At 34.3% G+C, this 16054-nt stretch overlaps 1 protein-coding gene across 1 annotated transcript in view; it reads left to right on the top strand.

Annotated features, from left to right (window-relative positions):
- The window catches only part of mcu (mitochondrial calcium uniporter), a 121680-nt gene that overhangs the window by 60287 nt on the left and 45339 nt on the right, over positions 1 to 16054 (top strand).

Genomic DNA, 16054 nt, shown 5'->3' with positions numbered 1-16054 from the left:
TAAACATTTATTAATTTTTCCCTGTCATTGAAAAATGTAATAAGTTATGAGGGAGCAAAAGATTTTTAGACTATGAACAGCATTCAAAAGATGGTAAAACTGGGTCTCATGATCATTCCATCTTAAAAATAACCATTAATATACATTTTAACGGGAACCTTATGCAAAGATCACTTTTAAAAGGGGTTTAAACACAGTTGTGTGGCAACAGTGTGTGAATATAGCCAGCCTTTAATGTCAAAAAGGTATTAATTTGATTTTCTATAATCACACTTGATAAAAACAGTCTGCAGAAACACTTTGATTGACATTCTCCCTTTGTACGTGTCATCAGAGGGAAAAAACCCTGCCCTCTAGTGATGATCTCCCCCTCATTAGCTTAGGACGTTAGTCTTGGCTTTTTTGATCTGCCACTATGCTGACACACAGGCATTTGTAGCTCCGCCTAGGGCTGTGCGATTAATCGAAAATCGAATTGTAATTAGAAACATTGCAATTAGCTAATTGCAAGAGGCTGCGATTTATAAAATATGTGTTATTTAATTCCCCCCTCCCATAGATTTACTCAAAGGAGAACAACCCCCAAAATGTCTATATTGCAACAGAAACCAAACTGTTAAACATATTCTTGTGGAATGCCCTATTTTTGATGTTATCAGACAACAATTTTTATCTAGAGACTTTATGAAATATTTGGAAATGTGAATCCTTCTGAAATTATACCGTTTTTATTGAAAGGAAAACTGTTTTTTTTGTTATAAATTATCATTATTATTATTATTATTTATGTATTTTACCTTGTGTATTATTTATTGCTGTTGATGACTTTAAATTGTTAGAATATTTGGTAACACTTTAGAATAACCATCCGTTATAACTAGTTAATAGTTCATTAATAAACTGTTAGTTAATGAGTTATAAATGACTTGTTAAATAAAAGGGTCACTTTACAATGTTCATTAGTTAATGTTAATTAATGCATTTACTAACATGAACAAACAATGAACAATGCATTTGCTACAGTATTTATTCATGTTAATAAACGTTAGTTAATGAAAATACAGTAGTTCATTGTTAGTTCATGTTAACTCATGGTGCATTAACTAATGTTAACAAGCATGGACTTAAATGTTAATAATGCATTAGTAAATGTTCAATTATGATTAATAAATGCTGTACATGTGTTGTTCATGATTAGTTCATGTTAGTAAATGCATTAACTAATGAACCTTATTGTAAAGTGTTACCAATAAAAGTTATTTATTTTTAGAACTGTGCCTTCTCGATAACCAATAGATAACTTACAAGCTGTTAGTTAACAAGTTATAAATGGTTTGCTAACTGTATTTTAATAATTTATAACTTTACCTAATAAATTAGTATTAGACCATGAACAAGCTGTTGGTAAATTACTTACTAAAGACTTGTTAGGTATCAGTTAATAGTTTATACATTCCTCATTTACTAAGTTAATAAATGAAGAGTAGTTGCGACTTTAGAATAACGTCCCAATAACATACTTAGGCTAATAACTAACATTTAACTGATATATTAACTCACACTTTACAGATCAGTTGTTCATAGTTTGTTTACGATTTAATAACATCAATGAAACTTTTGTTGAACTTTTTAATAAAATATTTTTAAATTATTTTGTTTTCACGTTTAGCACCAAAAGGGGCCAAAGCTCATGGGTTTGTATTCTTGTATACAGCTGCATATTTTAAATATCACATCAAATTTCTGTAGCTTGAACTTGTTTCATCCGTTTGCTGTTTTACAAGGTTTCACTGGTGTTAGTAGATGGTTAACAAACTATGAACAACTGATCTGTAAAGTGTGAAACAAAATATTAGTTAAGTGTTAGTCATAAACGTTATTGGGATGTTATTCTAAAGTTGCAACTAGTCCTCATTTACTAACAGTTAATAAATGGAGAATAATTGCAACTAGAATAACATCCCAATAATGTATATAAACTATTAACTGATACTTAACAAGTCTTCAGTAAGAAATTTACCAACAGCTTTGCATGGTCTAATACTAATTTATTAGGTATAGCTATAAATCATTAAAATACAGTTAACAAACCATTTGTAACTTGTTAACTAACTGCTTGTAAGTTATCTATTGGCTATCTATGATGCACAGTTATAAATAATTAACAAACTATTAATTTTTATTTAACAAGTTATTTAAAACTTAGCAATAACAGTTTATTAATGGACTAATAGCTAGTTATATCAGATAGTTATAAATAATTAACACACTATTAACTATTATTTAACAAGTCATTTAACTAACAGTTTATTACTGATCTATTAGCTAGTTATAAAGGATAGTTTTTCTAAAGTGTTACTGAATATTTGTATAATTATAAAAAGTGGTATTTATAAAATGTGGTAAACTTGATCTGTTTTTTTTTTTTTTTTAACATGGCATAGCCATAGAAGCTTTGGTTGTGGACTTGTGTTAACTTGTTTCCATGTACTTGCGTTTACATGTTTCCACATACTCTCACGCTAATATTTTCTCGGAATACCTCTAAATGACAAAACGATGTTTTATCGCAGTTGGTCAAACCGTGATTTTCATAGTTGTGGACTAATTTTGACCTGTGCCATTGGACTCGTGTTAACCTGCGTCTACAAAGTCACACACATGCTGATATTTTCCGCTGTATGGTGTTTTCCACGTCACTTCTTGTGTTTCGGGACAGTTAAAAGTGTTTTGCGTCTTGTGTAATGTAAATTTGTTTCGTCCTTCGTAAAATCGTTTTTTTCCAATGTAATTGTGTGTTATGATTGATAAAAATGTTTTCCACAATGTAAATTTGTCTCCAGCTTTGTGAAGAGTTTCACACTTTGTAATGTTGTTTTGCACTTCCCAGTCACCGTACACAAGAGACTTATGTTACATATAAAAAGGGGGATAGTAGGTCCTCTTTAAGGTTTGAACGTTCATCTCTAATGAATTATGACTCCGACTCCTGGAAGCTTTTTATTTTACCATGTGCAATTTAGTTCCCGAAGCGCAATCCCAGCATAATGGAATTGATGTCTCCTGCGTGATCATTTCATTCTGGCTCCTACTCATTGTAATTCTCTTTGACAGGGGATCAATTGAGGTGAATCTATAGGAGAAACATTGGGATTGAGTTTTATTTATTTTATTTTTTTCCTTTCTGCATTGCTGGTTGGCTTTGCTTAACCACTGAGGCGTTCATTTGATATTAAAACCTCCCTGTAAGGTAAAGTGTTTCACATACTGTAGGGGATGCATATCTTCTTCCTGCCAGTGTGTATGGCATGAAAAATGCATGATCAGAGGAGGATATTTGTTGTGAGAGTGCTTGCCGTGATTCTTGCTGGTGCATTATTTTTTCTGTGTGTGTGTTTGTGTGTTTGTGTGTGTGTGTGTGTGTGTGTGTGTGTGTATGTGCAGTTTGATTATTAAAATAAGAAGAAAAAAAATGTTGTGACCTTTAGAGAAGTCCCATTTTCAGAGTGTTGAGTGGGAAATAGAGACGTTCTCGTTGCTACCCGAGGGATTTGATGAAGGAACAGATTATCGTGCTTTATCAACCTCTTTAGGATAGTAGAGAGTGCAAAGACATCTTTCTCTCTCCTTTCACCTTTTTCTTTCAAGCTGTTTTTTTATTCTTACTGCGGCAAAGTGTTCTTATAGAAAGGAAAAAGCATGTACACTTTCAAAAATAAAGGTTTGAGAGACGTCACTGGGGTGGGACTAGGCATGGGACGATAACCGTATACCGTGTATGATAGGGTATACCACGGTTTGGAAATGTCAAGGTTTTAAATCCACCCAAATTTTCAGCAAAACTGTTCCTTAGGTATGTGCACATTTTTATTTACGCTTTTTTTTTGTTTGTTTTTCTTTTGTTTTTTAGGACAACATTATTTTCAGCAGAAAATAAATCTAAAGATGCCGTTTTAAATTGCAAACAAAACCTGTTTTTGAAACGAATGACGACAGCAGATGTCAGTAATTAATTTAGCCTGACATGTTTACTCTTAGAAAATATTTAAAATGTTTCCAAAAATAAAATAGATTGTTTTCAAAAGGCTACAAAGTTTTTGTTTTAAACCCAGACATTTAAAAACAATAAATATTAGAGCAGTAATAATAATACCGTAATATTTTTATCCAAGCTGATCATACCGTCAGAATCTTATAACGGCCCATGCCTTGGTGGGACCTTTTTAAAAGGTACATATTTGTACTTAAAGAACTCATATTGGTACCATGTAAGGTATATTTTAGCACCTAATTGATTTTAAAAGGTACACTTTTGCACTTTTTAGCTACTAATATGTACCCTTGGGGTATTAATTAGGACCCTTTAGTTAACAATGTACAGTTGAAGTCAGAATTATTAGCCCCCTGTTTATTTTTTTCCTCAATTTCTGTTTAATAGAGCAGATTTTTTTCAATATTTCTTATATAAGTTTTAATAACTCATTTCTAATAACTGATTTATTTAATATTTTCCATGATGACAGTAAATAATATTTGACTAGATATTTTTTCAAGACACTTCTATACAGCTTAAAGTGACATTTAAAAGCTTTACTAGGTATTTAATTAGGGTAACTAGGCAGGTTAGGATAATTAGGCAAGTTATTGTATAACGATGGTTTGTTTTGTAGACTATCGAAAAAAATATAGTTTAAAGGGGCTAATAATTTTGACCTTAAAATGGTTTATAAAAAATTAAAGCTGCTTTTATTCTAGCTGAAATAAAACAAATAAGACTTTCTCCAGAAGAAAAAATAAAAAAACATACTGTGAAAATGTCCTTGCTCTGCTAAACATCATTTGGGAAATATTTAAAAAAGAAAAAGAAATTCAAAGGAGGGCTAATAATTCCGACTTCAACTGTATAATTTTTGATATGGTACCACACTAGTGACAGCTCTTGTATCTTAATTTTTGAGTGTATTGTACAAAAGTAAAGTACTGTAAACAATAAAGGTAAATTGTCACAACCACCTCTAAATTTCACAGCTATTACCTGTTTCCAAAGTGATATGGTTCGGTATGGTTTTTATGGCCATTTCCACTGTCAAAAGTTATCAAAAAGTGAACAAGTGTTTTTTTTACAGTGTGAACATACTTCAAGGCATCTTAAATATCAAAAGATAACTTCATTATGCCTGTTAATATCAAACACAATGATATACAATCTTAAAACAAATGATATAAACAAAACACACGCAATATGCTGTCATCGTGTTTGACATTACAAAAATAGAAACCGTCCCAAAAATAGAATCAGCTTGAATTGATGTTGCTTTGGTGAGAATGTGAACTCTGATTAACATGGAAAGCTTTTAGACTATCAAACTCAAATTGACATACAGTAGGTGTATGAGCTGCTTATACTCTACAGACTGATTGAATAATCTGTGACATTTTTCTCTGTGCTGATATACATGTACAGACTAGCTGAATCATATGTGTCACAACTTTTGTCATCCTTCCCTTGTTACAAACCTGTTTCCATTTAACAAAGGAAGATACTCTAAAGAATGCTGTGAAAAAAAAAACCTGACCTTCATAGTATTTTCTTGTTCTTACTAGAGATTTCAATGGCTGCTTTTTTTTTCTTCAGAATTCTTTAGAATTTCATGTTTTGTGTTCATCATGCTGAAGAAGTCAATTTAAGTTTAGAACCAATGAGGCATGAGGACAGTTTCACTTTTGGGTGAACTATCTCTTTAAGAGTACCAGATTGAGCAAACCAAAGCTGCTTTTTTCATATTGTGATGCAGTTCCTAGAGGGACGGAATATTAAACAGTGAAAGGCAGTGGGTGTGGCTTGGTTTTTTTCTACTACGAGCTGATTGGATGTAGTAAAGTAGGCATTTCATTCAGAAAGTTGGGGAAAGGGGTTCTAAAAGAGTTATTCCAACATAACCAAAGAGCATAGAACCACCAAAAGGCGACACTCTAGTGCAATTTTGGAAACAGCCACTAGATGGCGTAAAATAAACTGTTAAAACCGCTGATGATTGTGATAGTAAGTGTTGTATTGTCGTCTTTCAGGTTGTATCTCAGCTTTAATGTGCTTTTTAAGTAAATAAATAAAAAACAAAGCAGCTGCTTGCCATCGCGACAGCAATAAGATCCCATGGACAGCCTATCGCTTTCACTCCAAGATGGTGGAATCCGGGGCTGTTGCTGTGCGCTGCTGTTGCAATGGAATGTTCTATTGTGTGTCGCCTCTTGGTCATTCTAAACTCTTTGACCTAACAGACTCCTCGTGCTCACCATTTGAATTTGTTGTCAAAACTGACAGCTGGAGGGGCGTGGTTAAGTATGTTAGTCCCGCCCAATACCTCAGACAGTTGTCATCTGAGAGTTTAACTGAAAACAAAAACAGGGAGTGCACTTTCAGGTTTCAATGAAAGATTACAAGGGCAAACTATTATTTTTTACCTTATGAGATGCACAGATGAATTGTTCACCACAAAACTAGCAAAGGGAGCTAACAAAATCACTATGGCTAGCTTTGATTTCATGTGTATTTCCCATAAGTTATTATTTTGACAGTAAAAGAGTAAACATATGGCAGAAGTGTCGCAAAATCAAGTATGCAACACATTTGTGCGCGGATGTTTCAGAACAGCGATGTGTGAAATGGAGTTTTGCATGGCTTGGAGGGTCTGCATTCAATTTCTTGAGTTGATGATAGGCTCTGGGGTTCATTCAAATGAAAACTGCTGCAGATTTATTGGCTTGGTTTATAATGTTATGCAAAAATAGTTTAATGAGCTTGTGCTAAAGTATAAACTGGCTGTTTCGCTGTATATTTCCCTATTAAACAATGTTAAAAGATTAGACAAGGTTTTGACAATTCGTGTTCTGTACCTTTATTAATCTGTTCAGGAGTGCACGAATGTCTCTGTTGGTCTTTCTCTGGCTTTTACCCTTCCTGCATTCCTGCTGTATTAAGGGTCAGATGCGGCATCGATTGCCCTGAGCTGCAGCTCTTTTCTTTCTCCACTGAGAGAGAGATATAAAGAGAGAAAAGAGCCAGCCAGTGGACAAAACTAGTCAGAAACAAACCATCTGAATGAATGTAGTTTATTTCATTTTAAGATTTACTTACTTTATATTTATTTATTTTATTTTTATTCTATATAAAATTTTAAAATGTTATTATTTTTATTTTATATATTGTTTTATTAATTTAATTTTGAATGTATTTTATATTTATTTTGTAAATATTTATTTTATATTATTTTTTTGTTTATTTTATATTTAATTTTATTTTATTTAAAATGTATTTATTTTAATGTATATATTTCTTAAATATTTATTATTTTTATTAATATATAAATAATTTTATTAATTAATTTTATTAATAATTGTATTTTATTAATATTTATTTTTATAAATTTTTCGGTAAATATTTAATATTTTATTTTATATTTTGTATAATGATTTATTTTATTTATGTTTATTTTGTGTTTACTTTATATTTTATTTTAAATGTATTTATTTTAGATTTTATGATAATGTTCATTTATTTTGTTATGTTAAATTATATTTGTTTATTTTATTTTATAATTATTTTTATTATTCAATTTTATAGTTATTTTTTATATTTATTTATTTATTAAATATATTATGTTTTATATTAATAACTGTAGATTTTAAATTTGTTTATTTGTTTGTTTTATTTTGTTTAAATATAAAATTATATATATATATTAATTATTTCATAGATCTGTTCATGTTTTCTCTATAATTGTTTGTTCGTTATTAAAATATTGAGCAAGGCTTTGGCTATACTAAGTAAGTCCTGCCAATAAAGCTCAATTAAATTGATTTAAATTGATTTGTTGTAAAGTAAAGAGAGGGAGAGAGAGCTGTACGTCTCATTGTTCCCATATCGACGTCATTTATCTTCTGCACACACACAGATTGGGAATTACCCCATGTCACCTTAAGATACCGGATTGGTCAACTGACCAGCCAGAAAACATGGAGGAGTAACAAATGCTGCATTAAGAAAACTGACCTTTCACCAAGTCCTGCTTTATTGTTATTGACCATAGAGAGCCTCCACAGATGATGCTTTCTGCCTTTTCTACTCCTCTCTAATGCAGGTCAATGGAAGTTGTAAGGATTTGAATCATTTTGTCAGCTCAGCGCAAGGTTAGATTAAATGTTTGACCCAGCATACTGGGTTATCTTCCTTTTTAAACTCAACTAATTTTGGATTATTATACTGTGGTGCAGATTTCTCTTTTTTTTCTTCTATATTTAGTTTTTCCCCCCTTAATGTTCCTAAAGTAAATTGTAATCATCAAAATCAATGTCCAAATGTCTGATTTGAGTTATTACAACCTCAATATTATGTTCATAGTACATCCAGTTGTAAATATCACCTGTTTTTTTCTATAGATACACTCGATACAAGTTGAATCTAATCTAATGGAAATAATGAAACACTAATTTATTTAGGGTTTAAAGGAGACCTATTATGCCAAAATCATTTTTATGAGGAGATTAACCACAGTTGTGTGGAAACGATGTGTGACTATAACCAGCTTCTAATGGTAAAACCTGATTAATTAAATTTTTTTATAATCACACTTGATCAAAACAGTCTGCAGATACATTTGACATTCTCTTTTTGTACGTGTCATCAGAGGGGGAAAGCCCCGCCCACTAGTGACGATCTCTCCCTCACTAGCAAAGAACATTAGTCTTGATTTTAAAACTGCCGTTATGCTGACACACAGGCATTTGAAGCTCCGCCCATCCTATTTGATCCTATTTGATTTTAAAGCGACAGTCACCAAAACGGCAGGATTTGGATTAAAGCCTAAAAAGGGCAGATTCAAAGAGTTATAAAACATTATTTGTGTGGTATTTTGAGTTGGAAACCTCACACACTCTCATAAAAAAAAAAAAGGCATGATCGATCCCCTTTAACAAAAAAAGTTATTCTTTGGATGAAGATTGTGCATTAATGTTAAATGCATATAACATATTTGACATACTCAAATGTCTTGATTTGAATGCTGGCCATGTACGCGGTTGTCCTCCAAACATATTTCAGGATCAAATTATCAAATGTAATTTGGCGGTGTCCTCTGAGGAATCTAATCCCATTCGTATAGGAGTTGTGCTATATTGCTTTTTCACAATGCTTCTCATTTATTGTGACCTTCGGCAAACTGCACACTAACTAAAGCTGAATTCCCTCTGCTCCTTTCTTCGGGATTTACACCTTTTTTCCCCTCAACTTTCTGAGTAATATAATGGTTGTTTAGCTCATTGATAGCATCCCATGTGTTTCGCTATGTATTTAGGAGTCATTCATTCATTCATTTATTTTCTTTCAGCTTTAGTCTTTTATTTATCAGCGGCTGCCACAGCGGAATGAACCGCCAACTATTCTGGCATATGTTTTTATGCACCGGATGCCCCTCCAGCTGCAACCCAGGACTGTGAAACACCCATATACTCTCACATTCACACACACACTCATACACTATGACCAATTTAGCCTACCCAATTCGCCTATAGCGCATGTGTTTGGACTGTGGGGGAGCACCCGAAGAAGCACGCAAACATGGAAAGATCTTGCAAACTCCACACAGAAATGCCAGCTGGCCCAACCGGGACTCGAACAAGTAACCTTCTTGCTGTGAGGTGACAGTTCTAACCACTGTGCTGCCATTTTTAAGCGCTATACTTTAACTACAGTGATACAAGTTGTATTTGTCATTAATGTCATTAAATAATAATGATGCTGTTAAAAATGACCTGACAGAGGAATGACACTTTTAATGAGACGTTTTAATGACAAATACAGATTGTTTGGCCGAAAACGAGAGCAGAAAAAAATATCATGACACAATTATAATGCCTCATGACAAAGAGGAAGACTGGTTGTGATGTATTTGTTCATGTAAAGTTGACATCCTTGCATTTAAAATGACGTAACTGAGCGACAGTTGTCATTAGCACACACACACACACACATACAGTCTCATTCAGTCACGTCATGATTATAAAGGTTTCGTGACATTCTTATGGACGCCTCTTCAAGTAAAGTGTTACCGAATGTTATCCTACTCAGTTTTTGATTCGCATTTTCAAAATATATTTGCATCTCGGTGTTTTCATGAAGCAGTATTCCAAATACAGCTGAAGTCAGAATTATTAGCCCCCCTGTTTATTTTTCCCCCAATTTCTGTTTAACGAAGAGAAGATTTTTTTCAGCACATTTCTAATGATAATAGTTTTAATAACTCATTTCTAATAACTGGTTTCTTTTATCTTTGCCATGATGACAGTAAATAATATTTGACTAGATATTTTTCAAGATAATTCAATACAGCTTAAAGTGACATTTAAAGGCTTAACTAGGTTAATTAGGTTAACTAGGCAGGTAAGGGTAATTAGGCAAGTTATTGTATAACAATGGTTTGTTCTGTAGACTGTCGAAAAAATGTATAGCTTTGAAAGGGCTAATATTTTTTACCTTAATATGGTTCATAAAAAAATTTAAACTGCTTTTATTCTTGCCGAAATAAAACAAATAAGACTTTCTCCGGAAGAAAAAATATTATCAGACATACTGTGAAAATTTCCTTCCTCTGTTAAACATCATTTGGGAAATATTTAAAAAAGACAAAAAAATTTAAAGGGGGCTAATAATTCTGAATTATACTGCAGGTAGATGGAAGCCTAGCTTATGACTATTATGAACCTGTTCTTTTAAAGCAACAGATCACTAACTGATTTAATTGGATTGATTATTGATTTACCATCCGACTCCGTCCCTGAAACACAGGCTATTAGTCAAACAATTGGCCACATCCATTTGTTAAAAACTGAAACTTAACTGGCTAGCCAGTTAAATGGTACAGGCCCCAGGACTGTGCAAGTGTATGACAGCAGCGTGTGTGTGTTTAGTGTGTGTTTCAGCTGGCAGTCCTCCCAGAGCAGTGAGCAAGGATCCTTTTTTTTGGTGCTCTTATCTGGATCATTTCTGCTTGACTGGAGGCTGTCTTTGTCTAGTATAATGGTGTCTTGTTTTGCAAAACTGATTGTTCTGTTTAACCAGTTTAGTAACTGGTTTCTTTCTTTAGTTTTAAGTCATGTGACGTATTGTTTTCTGATTTAAAAGTCTGTCCAAAGGTGTCTTCCTGACAGAAAAGGTCAAGGTAAAATCACACATGAAACACGCATGTGAAGCACATAAAATGTGTGGTTTTGGAACCATTTTATGTAGAAAAAGAAACTGTGACTGATGTTTATCTAACCAGAAACCAGAGCACCTGGAGGAAACCCACGCCAAACTCTACAGAAATGCCCAGCCCACAGCCGGGACTCATTACACAATGCTATTTGTAACTGTTTGAATTAGTGACTAATTTATTTGCACATTTTAATTCAATTTGCTTTTGAAAATTGTTGATTTTTTTAAGACTAAACTTGCTTGAATTTTCACAAATTAGCTGGTTGGGCCACCCTTAGCAGCAACAGCTGCAATCTAGAATTTTAGATAACTTGCAATGAGTCTGTTATGGGGCTGAACTGCATTTTTGAGGTCATGCCAGAGCATCTCAATTGGATTTAGGTCAGGACTTTGACTAGGCCACTCCAACATTTGCGAAGCAGTGGTGCAGTAGGTAGTGCTGTCGCCTCACAGCAAGAAGGTCGCTGGTTCGAACCTCGGCTCAGTTGGTCTTTGTGTGTGGAGTTTGCAAGTCCAAAGACATGCGGTACAGGTGAATTGGGTAGGCTAAATTGTCTGTAGTGTACAAGTGTATGAGTGTATGTGTGTGTGTGTGTGTGTTTTCCAGAGATTTGTTGCGTCAGGAAAGGCATCCGCTGCGTAAAAACTTGCTGGATAAGTTGGCGGTTCATTCCGCTGTGGCGACCCTGGATTAATAAAGGGACTAAGCCGACAAGAAAATGAATGAATGAATGTTTGATAACTCATTGAAAAACCAAAATCCAGAATGCTGTTATCGGAGCGCAGAGCACTTTTTGACAAACAGTGTGGAATATTCTGATTCTGAATATAAAGACAGAATTTGTAAGATGGTTGAGAGTTTCCCCATGCTGATGTTTGGCGAGTGTGTGTGTGTTTGTCTGTACATATCTTTGACATACTGCCAGTCTCTGTTCAGGATTAATTTGTTTGTGGAAACAAATTGTGTGTGTTTTGTGTCTGCGGTATTGCAAACAAACTATCAACATTTTCCTGTGATAAATGTTCAACTTCACAATAATCCCGCGCAGCTCGTTTGACTTAGTGGCAAGTTCGTATGAATTTGTATGATCTCATTTGTGAAATTTATTATTATTTGCACACCGCTCAATTATGGGTGGGGTTTGGTGCCTCCTTTTGAAAAATCTAACATGTTTGTATGACTAAACTCACTTGAATTTGTACAAATTAGCTGGTTGGGCCACCCTAATGCCTAGTTCAGACTGCGTGATTTTAGCCCCGATTTTGGCTCGCCGACAGGTTTTGAGAAATCGCCGACAAATGCCTGAAATCACAGGCAAATCGCTGCTCGTGCACGAGAGTGACAATCACACAGTATGAACAATCAAAGACGCGACCTGAGAGAATCGCCGATGCCTGTGAGATATTTGGCATGCTGAATATCTGGAGCTGTCGGCGATTCAAATCATGCCGTGTGAATTGAGTTTTGACTGAAAATAACATCAGCGATCGCCTACAGCCAATGAGAGAGCAGCATTCACTTGTGTGTGCGTGTGTATACCTCCTGCAGGCCGGCGGGAGGCTGGGGGAGAAGTTAAAAGTGCTCTTTTTCGGTTTATTTTGGACCCACGAAATGGAGGAAAACTAGGGGAGGTTTGACAGGACTCAGGAGCAACCGTGTCTGTTTGACGTTTTATACAGAAAGAAATTAGTTTATTATCAACGTTGAGGAGAAATGGCTACTTCCCTTTAAACCCAGGTGAGCAAACATGTACATGTTCTACCCCATTAAAGGCTTCTTTGTCATTATGTAGTTAATAACAAAAGATATACTACTTGTTTTTGGCTGTGAGACGTAGTTTGGACGAAGTTGTCGGCGATTCTCCCTATAGTAAAGTCATGCAATGTGAATGTCCATGTCGCCGAACCATCTTGCAGTGTAAACAAAGCAGCGACGAAACGCCAGCCCAGATAGTCATGCAGTGTGAAAACATCTGTGACACGACTAGTTTGAAAATCATGCAGTCTGAACTCGGCATTAGGCTGATTTATACTTCTGCGTCTAGCGCACGCGTATGCTACAGCGCAACCTGCGCGTTGACGCATAGCCCTACACCGTGGCCGTCAGTGTCGCTGACGTGCACCTCTCAAAGAATGTAACTACACGTTACAATGTAACTACACGTTACGATGCGTAGCGCAAGCTCTGTGATTGGTCGGCTTGGTAACGCTGACGAGTCTGGGTGAGACCGAGAGCCATGCGAGCGGCACGAGCCCGATGGAGCGATTGTTTTCAAGTGTGGAGTCCCGTAAATGAGCTTTGTTGAAATGACCCGTAAATAAAAGTTTTGTTTTATGTTCACCTCATAGTTAAAGTTGTTGCACGTCCGCCGGTTCCTGCCTCAAAATAAGCGAGTTTGAGCCACTTGTACATCCAGGAAGTGTTCAGAAAAAACAAAACACCAGCGAAGAAACTCGACACAGAGGAACATTTACACCTCACTGCCAACTAGCGCTTCGAAAGTGTTGACCAACAGAGACAGCGCGCAGAAGAATAAATGCACAGCTACACGCGTTGCATGCGCCATGGATTACGCCGGTCACTTGACACAGAAGTATAAATCAGGGTTTAGCAGCATCAACTGCAATCAAGGATTTTAGATAACTTGCATTGAGTCTTTTACAGAGTTGAACTGCATTTTTCAGGTCATGCCAGAGCATCTCAATTGGATTCAGTTCAGGACTTTGACTAGGCCACTCCAACATTTTTATTTTAGGTGTAACGCAATTTTTTTTAATGTTGATTTAGTTTGTGTGTGTTTTATGCGTAATGACTATTGGGACATTTATCGGGGCAGTTTACCCCAACATGAACATTCTATCATCATTACTCACCCTTATTTCAACCTAGTTTGTTTATTTATTTTGTTGTGCATATATATTTAGAAAATATATGAATATTTATGAATACATTTTGAATATAGCCTATAACCATTTTTTTTCCATAGTAGTAAAAAACAACTCCTGTGGAACTCGATGGTTACAGCACTTGAACATTCTTCAAAATATCTTCTTTTTTGTTCAAAGATCAAACCTGGTTTGTAACAAGTAAAATGGCGGGTAAATGATAAGAGAAGATTAATTTTGGAGTAAACTATCAATTTAACTGCAAAAAAGGGCACAGATTCCTTTACAGATATTTGCATGCATATTTAATTTCCTGACCAGAGCGTGCTTAATCTCTTAATAATTTTAAAGAGGTAGACTCTGCTTAAACACTTGAATTGAGTCTCTTTGTTTAAGGCTTGAATCTTTATCTGATCTCCTGGGAGGCGTGTGCGCTAGAGAGGAACGGCGTCATTAACAGAAATGGGCTGCGACTGTGAATCTGAGAGATAAGATTTGACTTTAACATGAGTAAAATGTGGCCATTAAAGTAAAATGTCATTTTTCACTGTTTTTTTTTATTATTATTTTTGAAGATAGATAAGTATGTGCCCCGTCAATTCAGCGTAAATCCATTTGCACCCCTTCAACCGTATGAAATCTTCGCAGTGAAGCTGAAGGCTTGGAGGAATATTGATTCAGTCTCTTGTCTCTTAGGAAAATGAGCGGGTCGTGACATTTTAATCTCTGATCCTGGTTTTACAGAGCTTGCAAAAAAAAAGAAACAGTGAAGACCCACTCTTGATTTGCTCTTTCTGTTGACCCGTGTGGCTGTGTACACTCATTGATCTGCTTCAGCGGTTCATTTGTTTTTAATTGTTTTTCTTTCCTCATAGGAGCGTATGTATTGTTTCTGTGTGATTTATGTTAACTGAATACTCTACAGATTGTTTTACCTATAAGTCGTAAGTTTGCAATTGTGATGAGGGTGAAGTATTAGCCTAAAATCCTTCTTATGATTGAAGATTCAAATAATGAATGGCAACTTTCACAACACTAAGCAGGGTTTTTTTAATGGGTCACTTAAAAACAAATGAAGTTTTGCAAGATGCTGCTACATCTCTTGATTGCTTGATTAGTGACAGTTTTAATTGTTTTAATGGATCATTGTGGGTCAATTTTGACTGTTCTTGTCTAAGTATTTGTTTTTCTGTACATCATTGACATGTAAACGTGTCTGAAGTCTGCTGTAAAACTCCACAAACACTTGTCTAACTCACTCATTGTCTTTTATTGATTTTAGGAGCTTTTAACATGTATTGCAGAAATCAAACATACATGCATACAAATAAATAAATAAATACAAATGAGAAAAAAAAATGCCACAGCATCTCATATGGATTCAGATAAGATCTTTGACTAGGCCACTCCAACATTTTTATTTTAGGTGTAATATTTATTTTTATGTTGATCCAGTTTGTGTGTGTAATGTGTATTATCCATCAGGACAGTTCACCCCAAAGTGAAAATACGATCATCTTTTACTTACCCTTATTCAAAACTAGTTTGTTTATTTATAACTGTTGATATTTATTCATCACTGTCCTTACTGATTTTAGAAGCTTTTAACACGTACTACAGAAATCAAAACCAAACATACTAAATAAATAAATACATAAATAAATAAATAAAAAAATAAAAAAATAAATAAACCATTTAATTAATTAAAATAAATAAATAAATAATAAATAAATAAATAAACCATTTAATTAATTAAAATAAATAAATAATAAATAAATAAATAAATAAATAAATAAATAAATAAATAAAATAAAATTCCACAGCATCTCAATTGGATTCAGGTCAGGACTTTGGCTAGGCCACTCCAACGTTTTTATTTTTAGGGGTAAAGTAGTTTTTTTTTTATGTTGATTCAGTTTG

Source organism: Danio rerio, chromosome 13, assembly GCF_049306965.1.
Source record: "Danio rerio strain Tuebingen ecotype United States chromosome 13, GRCz12tu, whole genome shotgun sequence".
NCBI lineage: Eukaryota > Metazoa > Chordata > Actinopteri > Cypriniformes > Danionidae > Danio > Danio rerio.
The sequence above is the reverse complement of the archived record's forward strand: the minus strand, read 5'-3'. Positions and strand labels throughout refer to the sequence as shown.